The sequence below is a fragment of the Mirounga angustirostris genome, unplaced genomic scaffold (assembly GCF_029215605.1).
Source record: "Mirounga angustirostris isolate CCGP_5_RB_7025 unplaced genomic scaffold, mMirAng1.0.hap1 SCAF_14, whole genome shotgun sequence".
Lineage (NCBI taxonomy): Eukaryota > Metazoa > Chordata > Mammalia > Carnivora > Phocidae > Mirounga > Mirounga angustirostris.
In genome coordinates this window covers 47,222,509-47,235,202 of record NW_026991722.1, presented here as the reverse complement: position 1 = coordinate 47,235,202, position 12,694 = coordinate 47,222,509, and the positions used below count along the sequence as shown (strand labels likewise).

General features: G+C 44.2%; 1 long non-coding RNA gene across 2 annotated transcripts; it reads right to left on the bottom strand.

Moving 5' to 3' along the window:
* Positions 1-9,181: 9,181 nt before the first annotated feature.
* On the bottom strand, positions 9,182-12,601 carry LOC135362505 (uncharacterized). 2 transcript variants are annotated; one of them, XR_010407283.1, is made up of 3 exons: positions 11,331-12,601; positions 10,571-11,081; positions 9,182-9,929 (listed from the first exon to the last, which is right to left on the bottom strand). It is a non-coding gene; the product is annotated as an uncharacterized LOC135362505 (long non-coding RNA). The 2 variants fall into 2 exon arrangements; XR_010407282.1 differs by having other exon boundaries at positions 9,182-11,081.
* Positions 12,602-12,694: the final 93 nt, after the last annotated feature.

Genomic DNA, 12,694 nt, shown 5'->3' with positions numbered 1-12,694 from the left:
TCTAATGCCTCTGGGACAGAAAGAACATAAAATCAAATAGAATACTTGACAAAATCAAGAACAGTATCTGGGTAAAGCGTCAAATGAGTAAAAATTTATGAAAAATCTGGAAAACATCAAAAAGGGTTTGAAAGTTGAATTTGAAGAAGAAACAAGTCCATTGCTCATAGTATATTGTTATTAAGTAACAAGAACAACTACTCATCAATTTCATTTTTTTTAATTGTATCATATTTGGAAAACGGTAAAACAAGCATTGGACAGAGGAATTGAAGCCTTCCCTACCCCCCAGTTCATATGTTGCCTCCTTAACCCCTAATGTGACAACTGTATTTAGAAATAGGGCTTTTCAGGAGATTAAGTGAGGAGGTTTAAGGAGGCTTTTAATAACAGTTAAGTGAAGTCATCAGGGTGGGGCTTTAATCCTATAGGACTGGTCTCCTTAGAAGAAGGGAGAGGCACCAGAGATTTCTCCCTATACAAGAACAGAAGAAAAGCCATGTGAGGACACTGAGAAAGCAGCTGTCTGCACCCAAGGAGAGAAGCCTCATCAGACACCCCCTGTGCTGGCACTTTGGTCTTGGATTTCCATCCTCCAGAACTGTGAGAAAATTCATTTCTGTTTTTGAAATCATCCAGTCTGTGACAGTATTTTGTTATGATAGTGCAAATAGGCTGATACAAACCTAAGGTAGATACAAAGATTTTTTTGGTGGGCATCCTACTTCTTCAACTGATGTAAGAATTTTGCTTGGACAATAAATATTCCCAATTTAGGAAAATTGCAGGTGAGATTGTGGGAACACTGCCCATGATCGAGGATGAATGATAGAGAATGGGAAGCTACTGGAAATCTGCAGGAGCCACTCCAGGACCCCTTTAAAAGGAAGAAGATATAGTGAGTTGCACATATAGAATTAATTATTAAAATGTTACTATCGCTTGAGCATGCATGAATTTCTAAAAACCTATTAAGCAGGCTTATTAAGAATAGGGAAATATAAGGGGTAGGATTTTGGATACATGCAACCCCCACCCAATAAACGAGAAGAATGTAGACAATTGGGGTGACTTTCGTTAAGATTAGCTGTTGAGCAACCTAGTAGCCAATCATTGTCAAAGCAGATTCAGGAGACTCAAGATGTTCCTATCAACCCTACTTTTTTCAATGTTTTTGACAATGACTTCATTGATGATATAAAGGATCCAGTTATCAGATTTGTGAAATGACAGGAATCTGTGAGTGAACTACACCAGAGTTTGTTCAACCATTCACCCATCGAAAGACATTTGGGTGGTGGTTTCTAGTATCAGGTTGTTATGAATAAAGCTGCCATGAACATCTGTTTACACGGTTTTGCATGAAGAAAATAGTGCAATTGCTGGGTTGTATGCTAAATGCATGTTTAGTTTTATAAGAAACTCAAACTGTTTTCTAGAGTGGTCATATCATTTTACCCTCCCACCTTCAACGTATGAGTTTCTCCACATTCTCTCCAGCATTTTGTATAATCACTGTTTTTCTTTCAATTTTAGCCATTCTAATAGGTGTGTAGTGATACCTAATGAGATCAGTAGTAATATTGACGTGGTTTTTTTGAAAAACACAATGAAATTATCAACATTTAAAAGATCCTTGTAATTTAGTGAACAAGTATTTTCCCAATGACCAATGCATGATGTTACACAATCATGAGTATTCTGGTTTTAAAATATGTCCACAAATTTTTTGATACCTCTCTTTCAAAAGATGGAAGCTAATTCCCTTCGCCCTTGAATGTGGACTCTATTCAGTGAATCTTGTGAATAGAATGTAGCAGAAGTGGTGGTGTGTGACTTCTGTTTAGTTCATAAAAGACATTGTGGCTCTGCCTTGTTCTCTCTGGGATCCCTGGCTCTGGGGGAAGCCAGCTGCCATGTGTTGAGGACACTCAAGAAGCCAATGAGAGACTCATTCATATGGGGAATGAAGGCCTGACAACAGCCATATGAATGAGGTTAGAGGCAGATCCTCTGTCTTCAAACCTTCAGAGAATGGCAGCGCTGGCCAACATCATAACAGTAGCTCATGAGAGACCCCGAATCAAAACTACCCAGGGAAGTGATGCTCACATTCTGATGCACAGAAACTGTTAAAAAAGAAATGTTTGTGATTTTAAGCCATTAAGTTGGGGGGGGGGGTAATTTGTATTAGAGCAATAGATAACAAATAAGAGATCCATTCAAAGCTCGAGAAAGACTAATGGATTTTACTGTAACAGGGTACAAAAAATTTATTGATAGTTTCAGACGCCACATTGCAACTAATCTTTAAGAAACTACCACTTGGGGGCGCCTGGGTGCATAAGTCAGTTAAGCGTCTGCCTTCAGCTTAGGTCCTGCTGGGATGGAGCCTGCTTCTCCCTCTCCCTCTGCCTGCCGCTCCCCCTGCTTGTGCTCACTCGCACTCTCTTTCTCTGGCAAATAAATAAAATCTTAAAAAAAAAAAAAAAAAGAAACTACCACTTGTCGAGTACTAGTGTAGTATTAAAGAATATCTAGTAAAAACCAATGATGTATGGTGACTAACATAACAATAAAATTAAAAAAAATAAAGAATATCTAATAAAAAATATCTAATCTACATTATCTGCAAAGGCGATTCATACACTCTTCCCTTCTCCAATTACCTACCTATATGAGGCCAGCCTCCCCCATATACTTCAACTAAAGCAAGATATCCCAACACAGAGAATACAGAAGCAGATACGAGAATTCAGCTGTCTTAAGTCAGACATTATAAAGAGATTTGCAAAAATATAAAAATGCCATTTTTCTCACTGAGGTTTTGGGAAATAGTTATTTTTCACTTACAAATGTTCTTTATATTAACTTGTAATGGGTTTTGTTATTTGTAAGTGACCAAAATTTTTTCTGTTTTAATTTTTAATATGGTAAATACCAATAAAACCCATAAACAGAAGCTCATTGAGGTCCTCAATAATTTTTGATAGTGAAAAGGTGTCCTGAGGCCCAAAACTTAGAGAACTACTGCTCTACCGCATACAGGCACGAGAATGTATTTAAAGGAAAGCAATTAGAATTGGACTCGAAATCATGTTGTATGTGGATTAGCCAAAGAATTTGAAGGTGCTTGCTTGGCCTAGAAAACATTTCGGACCAAATGGCTGACTTCTAAAAGGAGAGGAGTATTGATCCATTTTAAAAACCAAAAGGAATTTTAAAAGTTCAAAGAAGAAAGTGAAAGTCACATGAAAACCTGCCAACCAGTGAGAGCCACTAAAAAAATGTTGGTACCTGCCCTTCCAGACATGTTATAAAGTCTGAAAAAGAATTAAAACACACACACACACACACACACACAGAAAACCAGAAAAGCCTGTGTGTTGTGCTTAGGTTTTAGAAACTGCCAGAAACACTTTTTCAGCCACTGTAGGAGGAAAACACGCCCGTGAAGTTGCTTATCTAAAACACCAGGAGTTACCCTGAGCTTTGGTGGCTCTGGAAAATACAGGTCCATAATCAAACAAGAAAGAAGAAAACAAACCAATTAATGAACTTACTACTGACTCCCTAACAGCCAGGGGCAGTCAGGGCCGACTGGCTGGAGGCCTCACTTCCTTTTTTAGTTTACCTACTCCCGGTAGGGTTGCCCTTAAGCAACCCCTGATGGCCTGGTGGTTACCAGGACTGCTCTCCCACAGCAGCCCTGAGTGTATCTAAACAGATATTTTGCTCAGCTTTTCAGCATCTCTGATCTTTCCCTTTTCGGCTCAGTGCCTCATCTCCTCAGCCATCGCTTTCAAAGCAGCAAATTCATTGTGGAACAAAGTGACAGCGAATGTCAGACTGTTCTCTGGGCCTTCCCTGCTCTTGAGGATCGTGGCTTCTCCAGTTCCAGCTGCCTTGGTAGCTCGCCAGCACTTTAATGAAAGGTATAAAAACTTTCACAAAGTAATGAAAACAAAGATCTTTTTTTTTTTTTTGCTAATTGTTGTTCCAATTTTTAGTGTTTCCAGTTTCTAGATGAACCAAAAATTGTTGAGGAACCATAAGAAAATCTTTATTTTAACAATTTGTTAAGAGTTCATATTCAGACAGCAATACCATGCATGACTTGATCTTCCTGGGTTAACCCAGGGGGCCATGTGGCAGGCTCTGCCACCGCATCTACACAGCATGACCAACTGACACACTCATTGTCCTCTGCCTCCTAAGAGCACACATGACTCAGCTGTGGGACATTCTAGAAGTGGCACACACATTGCGAAAACAGCCTGACTGTGCAGTAGCTCTTTTATCTATGACATGCAGAAAATAGCCAAGGAGGGTTCCCGTCCACCTGGGATCTGCAGTTTTCTAAGTTTGCTCTTATACAAATCTTACACACTCTGAGAGAGCTGCTAGGCCCAGCCATCACCCAATATGTCACATTAATAAAAACAACAAGCACGCAAGCGTTACTTTACCTAAACACTTTAAAACCGAGTGAATTCTAGGGCACAACTTGCTCCCACTATTTTATTTTAGTTTATTTAGATTTTATTTATTTGAGAGAGCATAAGTGGGGGAGGGGCAGCGGGAGAGGCAGACACTCCGTTGAGCAGGCCCCCAGGATCATGACCTGAGCATCATGACCTGAGCCAAAGGCAGACCCTTAACCGACTGAGCCACCCAGATGCCCCGTAGCAGTTTTTTATTTTTAAAATGCTATTGGACACCCATAGCAGTTTTTTTGTTTTGTTTTTTTTTAAAGATTTTATTTATTTGACAGAGAGAGACACAGTGAGAGAGGGAACACAAGCAGGGGGAGTGGCAGAGGGAGAAGCAGGCTTCCCGTGGAACAGGGAGCCCGATGTGGGGCTCGATCCCAGGACCCTGGGATCATGACCTGAGCCGAAGGCAGCCGCTTAACTGACTGAGCCACCCAGGCGCCCCGTAGCAGTTTTAATATAAGAAAAATTTGACTCAAATGTTAGCTCTGAAGAGATCAGATACTACTTTATGCAAAGCTTTTAAGTCACAAAAAGTTATGACATGGTAATAACGTAGCAGTCCTTTCCCATTACCCCTAAATCGTATGGTGTTACTCTAAACTGTTGTATCGGGTAGCCTGTTTCTTCTGCCCCTAGTGTTATGGTGTACCTGTTGTCACATGTTCTTCCTGCCTTCTTCACCTGCCTCTGCATCCTCCAACTGGCCCCCTCCCGTGTTTGACCACACCGGTCTTCAAAGCACGGTGAGGCCGATAAGCCCCTGTAGCCCTTCTTAGCTCTATTACAATATTATATTCCTTAGATTTTTGTGTATCACGTATGTGGCATTATAATGCACTTTTTGGAGCCAGGGTAATAAATACTTGACATGTTCATGTTCTCCAAAGAGCTTAAGGAAATGCTGATACAAAGTGGGAGCTTTAGAAATATGTGATGATTAAATAATCCCTACAGGGAAAAAAGAGTTCATATACAGCTTTGACCTTCACAACTAAACAGTGGTCCCCACATGTTTGTGAACAGGTGAAAATCTGCATGCACACGTTCATTTGAGGAGTTTACTAAGAGCAGAGTAACATTCCCAAGGAAGGGGATGGGTGTGTGGGGGGGAATGATAGGACCTGGGAATCCAAATTTTAAGAAACTGCACAACTAACTTTGAAATGCAATGAAAAAAAGCTCCTTGCTAGTTGCTAATCCAGTATCTATTTACATCTCCCTTACTAAAAATGTATTTTCTTTTCTTTTTTTCTCTTTCTAAGATTGTATTTATTTATTTGACAGAGACACAGAAGAGAGGGAACACAAGCAGGGGGAGAGGGAGAAGCAGGCTTCCTGTGGAGCAGGGAGCCCGATGCGGGGCTCAATCCCAGGACCCTGGGATCATGACCTGAGCTGAAGGCAGACGCTTAATGACTGATCCACCCAGGCACCCCTAAAAACTTGTTTCCTACAGGGCATAATGTACCCAGCTACAAACTACATTTCCCAGACTCGCAGCTAGAGTGGCTATCAGACATCTTTGAGGTCGCTGGGTATGATCCTCTGGGAAAACTTTTTTTTTTAAAGATTTTATTAATTTATTTGAGAGAGACAGAGTACAAGCGGGGGAGGGGAGGGGCAGAGGGAGAGGGAGAGAGAGAGAATCCCAAGCAGACTCCACAATGAGCACAGAACCTGACTCGGGGCCCAATCTCACGACCCTGAGATCACCACCCTAGCCGAAATCAAGAGTTGGATGCCCAACTGACTGAGCCACCCAGGCACCCCACCTCTGGGAAAACTCTTAAAAGTTGATCAAACTCAGTCAGCACCAGCTCTTTGCCTTCTGCCTTTCCCCTTCTTCCTGCCTGGGAACTGTAGACCCCGTGTTAGAAGTAAGCATCCATCCTGCAGCTATCAGGTGATGAGCATGAGGATGAAAGCCACACACTGAGGATGAATGGCTACGTGAGAAAAAGAAGGAATGTGGCTCTCTGAACCATCATGGAACACTAGTACCAGGCCTGAATGGCTTACTTCCAGATTTCTTATTCCTTAAGAAAAATTCAAGTCCTATTTGGGTAAGCTACTATAAGTTGGGTTTTCTGTTACTTGGGCAAATGCAATTCCAACTGATACAATAGTTATAGAATTACAACAGAATAAGAAATGAGAGGGCTCCATCTAGGACCTGTGAAAGAACAACATGGAGTCCATCACACAAACCGAATAATGAACAAAAGCCAGGGAGAGCTAAAAGATACAATGAACACACTCGCCTCTGTCAACAACAAAAAGAAAAGCAAGTAAAAGCTCCAGAAAAAACATAAAGTCAACTTTTGTTGAAGTAAACAAAAACATGCCATGATTTTTTGAGCAAATGGTGAATTTTGACCTTGATATTTGGGACATTATTTTTTTTTTTAAAGATTTTTTATTTATTCATTAGAGAGAGAGCACGAGCGTGGGGGAGGTCAGAGGGAGAAGCAGACTCCCTGATGTGGAGCTCGATCCCAGGACCCCGGGATCATGACTTGAGCCGAAGGCAGATGTTTAACCGACTGAGCCACCCAGGCGCCCCCGGGACATTCTTTTTAAGTGGTCAAGTGTAGGGACCAACAATAACATTTACTTTTCTATACACCCAATAATTCCACATGGTTCTATGGTGAATATCATAATATTTTAAGAAATAATGGTAGTATTTTAATACTGTTACTTTTCAACATTTAGATATAATCCATAGACAAGGAACTGAATTTATATTTATAGAATGTTAATGCCCCAAACCTTGACAATATAAATTTGGACTAGGGAGGGGGAAGCAGAGGAGAGGGGTTGGTATAAGTGCTCTCATCTCCCCATCTTTTTTTTTTTTTTTTAAGATTTTATTTATCTGACAGACACAGTGAGAGAGGGAACACAAGCAGGGGGAGTGGGAGAGGGAGAAGCAGGTTCTCCGCTGAGCAGGGAGCCACATGTGGGGCCCAATCCCAGGACCCCAGGATCATGACCTGAGCCGATCCCCAAGACACTTGACTACTGGGCCACCCAGGTGCCCCTCCCCATCTTATATAGTGTAGAGTCCCTGGAAACTTCTTAACATTGATGGATCAAAAATGGAGTTCTGGGTGTATCATATGAAGTTATGTGAGTAAATACTAGAAGAACTAAAAATAATAAAAGCAACAAAAATTGAGAAGTATTGGGCAAGGGAGGTGAGAGGCAGATCAGTGTGCTAAATTCCTTATCTTTTCATAGCAGAATAACATGTACTACCTGAAGCTCATAAAATGAGGTAAGTATATGAGTTATAGTGTTATCGTCAAAACCTAAAATAGAACTTGGTAACAGTGGCTTTCTCTGGGTTATGGCCTTGACCATTTTGAGGGAGGAGGGAGAAGAGAGCTTTTTTGCACTTGATATCTTCCTGTACTATTGAAATTATATTGATTTCCATGTGTGCATTGTTTTCATAATTACAATATAGCATGTTTTTATTTTTAAAACCTTTTGAGGGGCGCCTGGGTGGCTTAGTCGTTAAGCATCTGCCTTTGGTTCAGGTCATGATCCCACGGTCCTGGGATCGAGCCCCGCATCGGGCTCCTGCTCTGTGGGAAGCCTGCTTCTCCCTCTACCAGTCCCTCTGCTTGTGTTCCCTCTCTTGCTATGTCTCTGTCAAATAAATAAAATCTTAAAAAACAAAAAAACCCTTTGATTCTGGGGCGCCTGGGTGGCTCAGTCGTTGAGCGTCTGCCTTCGGCTCAGGTCATGATCCCGGGGTCCTGGGATCGAGCCCCACGTCAGGGAGTCTGCTTCTCCCCACATCAGGCTCCCTGCTCACCGGGAAGCCTGCTTCTCCTTCTCCCACTCCCCCTGCTTGTGTTCCCTCTCTCGCTGTGTCTCTGTCAAATAAATAAAATCTTAAAAAAAAAATAAAATAAAACCTTTTGATTCTGACAACCAACTGGTTTGTGGAGCCATTGCATCTTGGGAAATGTCTGAGTTCAAACACCCCTGTGAACTTTTACTCCAATGTAGTCATGAGAAGGGATGGGCAAGTTGCCTACTGGTCTTTCCACAGGTTTCAATGTAAAAACAGGCTTTTAGAAAAATTTTGCTCAAATTATCTTCCAAAACAATGAAATTCAGTTAAAAGAACAATGTTTTGAGATTGTTTAATGAACCACTTAAAAAATAAAACTTTTTATTCCCAATAAAAGTGAATTTTTAATATAAAACATTTGCATTACTCTGGTTTGCATATAAATTTTTGTCTCTGAAAATCAGATCTAGAGCTGACAAAAAGTGTGGCAGCAATAAAAAAACAGATATAGCTTTGCAACCTTTTGTCAATTTAATGTTTAAAGAAGGAGCAGAAATAGGAACTATGAACAGAAATAACTGAAACGAGGAAGGAAACATCTGCCTAAGTAACAAAGGAAACCCACAGAAAGAACCTTCTGATAAATGAAGGAATTATCAGACTGGATGGGGATACAATGGGAAGAATATTCTCACCTAATTCTAATTCTGGTCTGTCATTTATGGTGATTCCCAAGCTGGTATCAGGCACTTACGAATTTGAGTCCTGGTAATATCTGCAAACTCAAAATTCTAGAAATGACTGTTGATCTACTTTTATGGGCTAGTTTCAGAGTCTTAATGTTTACCAAGGAAAAGATAATTTTTTAAATCTGGGAAGAATAGGGAATTCTATATGGGCATGAGGCAAACAATCAATGTCTTTAATGCTCAACTATACAGAAACAAATACGTTTGTGACTGAAAGAAATGGACCATGGAGAGGCAAAGATTTGGTTTGCCAAGGTAGTTCCAGATCCTCGGATTCTGCGTGGCCTGCAGTGGCTTCCCAGATGCTCTGCATTTCCTGGGCCACAGCCACTGTCAAGACCACTGTGTTCGGGGACCTCTCACCCATCACCCGGCAGTTCTCAGTGCTGCTTGCAGACCCAAGGTGAGGTGCACAGAAATTAAGCCTGGCTCTGTTGGGAACAAAACTCTGCCATAGCTGACTGAATCTAACTCTCTGGGAAGAGGGATAAGATGCCCAGCATTGAAGGAAGGCAAGTCTTTTCTGAGCACCTCGTCCCCTCCCCGCCCCCAACTGCACTACTTCCTCCCTGCTCTTGGCCAACATTCTTGTGGGGCTCTTGTTCCAAATATGCTCTTCTGTAGGGAAGGTTGGAGTAGTGAACCATGGGGGTTCCTCAATCTCCAGATTTTCCTTATCGATGGTCTATTGGCCTTTGGGCATGGGGGATGGTAAGAGGGTGAGAAGTGTCCAGGATGACTCCAGCTTCTTGATTTGTGCACTTGCGTGGGCGGAGGTGCCACTGACAGGGATATGGGACCCTGAGAGAGGACCCTGGTGGCGAAGGTCAGGAGGGTTGGTTTAGAGATGCTGGTTTCCAAGTGCTCTGAGGCACCCTAGTGGAGGTGAGAAGAAGTAGGCAACTGGATGTAAGGGCCGAGGGACAGACCGCAGTACAGACACACAGCCCTCCCCTCGTGGATCTCGTGTACAACAGGAACAGATTTACTCAAGGAAGGACCAACATAAATATCAACAAAGTTTCATGAGAATGAGGGAGTGATTAAAAGGTACGGAGTCCATAAAATGACTGAAAAGTTGTCATGAACATAGTGACATGGAGCTCCCTGGGGACCTTCATGAGCGCTCTTTTGTTTCCAGTGATGGGGCCGAAGGCAAACTGGAGTGGGGTAAGGTTGGGGAAGTGGGGGCAGAGCATCACAACTCTTCGGAGAAGTGTGCTGTGAAGGAGAGAAAGGGGGTCATAGCTGGAGACACATAAGGGTTTCAGGAAAGTTTTTTTGTGTTTGTCTTCAGCTCAGTTGTTGTGTTTTTAAGAAGAAAGAGAGCAGCAAAGTGGAAGACCATTTCTAGGAGCCAGGTTGTGAGGAGAGGTGTGATAATCAACACCTTAAGTTTTCTGAGAAAGTGCGAAATGGGATCTGAAGACTTTCTTGGGCAGGACAGGCATTTTTCTGGCTCCATGGAGGCTAGGAAAGGCGGAGGGGCAGCAATGGTGGGCTGGACCATGCGTTACCGTCTGATGACTTCGCTTTTCCCCATAAGCAGAGGCCAGGTAGGTGTCTGGGAAGGGCTGCAGGCAGGCTGAGGAGAGCGGAGAAGGCTTGGCCGTGTCTTTGCAGGGAATGGAGGAGAGCCAGGCAGGACCGAGGGCCGTTGGCGTTCCTACCGCTGCTGCTGCCCGGCTGTGCCGCTCCTCCTGCAGGGGCAGGTGCAGAGAACGCAGGTGGAGTGCATCTGGGCTCAGGCTCTGTCAGGCGAGTGTGACAAGGACCGAGGAGCAAGGATGTTGAGGGTAACAGCAAAACCAGTACTGGCATGGAGGAACACGGAATTGCAGCTGGATGAGGAGGGAAGGGAAGGAGGGGGCAATAGACTGGGCAGAAAAGGTAGGACAAAGGAGGCTCCTGGAGGTGGTGAAGAATGGTCGCAGGGGAGCAGCTGGGGGGACAGCATGGGGTGGGATGGGTCTTCCGCACGTATGCTGATAGGTGACGGCAGGACGTGGGTGGAATGATTCTGTGATCCTGGTTAGTAGATGACAGAGATAAGGACAGGTATGGTCAATGGTAGGAGCCTTACAGGAATAGGTTTTTTTCGTTTTCATCTCCCTCCCTTCCTTCCTTCCTCCCTCCACATTCTTTCTTTCTTTTTACCAGAGAAAGGAGAGGAAGGCCTTCATTTTCCTACCCATAAATCTCCCAGCCTCCTTCTATCCTGTGCTTACAGAAACGACCAACCGCTCCATATGCACTCTGGGTCCTGCCCCATCTCACCTCACTTGGATATCTCGTCTTCTCTGTATATTCCATCGTTGTCTCTCTGCTAAACCATTCTCACACAAAGATGCCGCAGTCCGCTGTTCATAAATATAATCCTCCAACTCTGTCTCAGAGGTCCCTGGCCTCTACAGATTCCTGGGCTCCACAAGAGACTTGGAATGTTCTTATGCTCAGTACAGTATGCACGGCCTTGCTGCTGCTTTCATTTGAAAAACCTAACTCATTCCTACTTCCTCCCACCCTGGGCCACCTCCATGTCCATTCCTCCGCTCCTCTCAGGGACAAGCTTCTCCAGATCGGTTACTAGGAATCTGCTGCCTATCACCTCTTCCTCACTTCCCATTCTCATTCCAACCCGCTGCCTGCCCTGTGGCTCTGCCTCCCAGTCCCTGCAGTGATGGTCCCCCCATGCAAGTATCAGTGTCTTCCTTGGGGTAAAAGTGGGGGACACTTTTCAGCACTCTCTCTGACTTCTCAGCAGCCTTTGTCAAAGTGGACTTACCCCATCTCCTGAAACAGTTCTTCACTCAGCCCCAGAGGCCTCCCCCACCCCTAGGTTTCTGTGTACTTCTCTGGCCGGCTCTGCTTGTTGTCCTTTACTGATTCCTCTTCTCAGCCTCTGCAGGTTGGTTTTTTCACTTTATGGCTCTATGGGAGGCAATGCCATCCAATTCCACGGCTTCAAATACCATCAGTATTCCGATACTGATTACTATCTCCAGCCTTGTCACTCTTGGTGAGCTTCAGCCCCACATATCCATCTATGCAGATGTCATTTCTCCTCGGATTCACATGTCCAAAACGCAACTCTTGATCTTCACCACTTCCCTGCCAAACTTCTCAAGCCTCTTTATCTTAGAGAACGGTGCTCAACTCGGGGTCATCCGTGATCCCTTCCTTCCTCCCTTCCATCTCCGTTGAATAAGGAGTTTCCCCCACCCTCCCTCAAATGTCAAAGCCATTCAAAACAGGCTTTCTGATTGCAATCTAAACTGGGTTTCCCTGTTACATGCTCACAGCATCCAGGCGCTGGCCACAGCTCTCCCCTCCCTTACTTACTAAGTTCCCAGAGACAGGCTCAATAAACCCGCGGGAGAGACAGCGTAAGCCTTTCCTAGACCGGGGGCAGCCCTGCCCCAGGCAGGCGCGCGCCGGGCGTAAACCTCCCGGGATGGACTGGGAGCCAGGACCTGCACTTGCCCGGGAGGGCGCAGGCGGGAGTGGCCGTGCCCACACCCGCCCTCGGCTCCGCGCGGCTTCCGGGGCACGCCCTCGCCCCGCGAGCCGGGCTGGGACTCCGCCCTCCAAGAAAGGGGCGGAGCCTCTCGCGCCAACCAGGGTGCGGTCGCGGTCGCTAG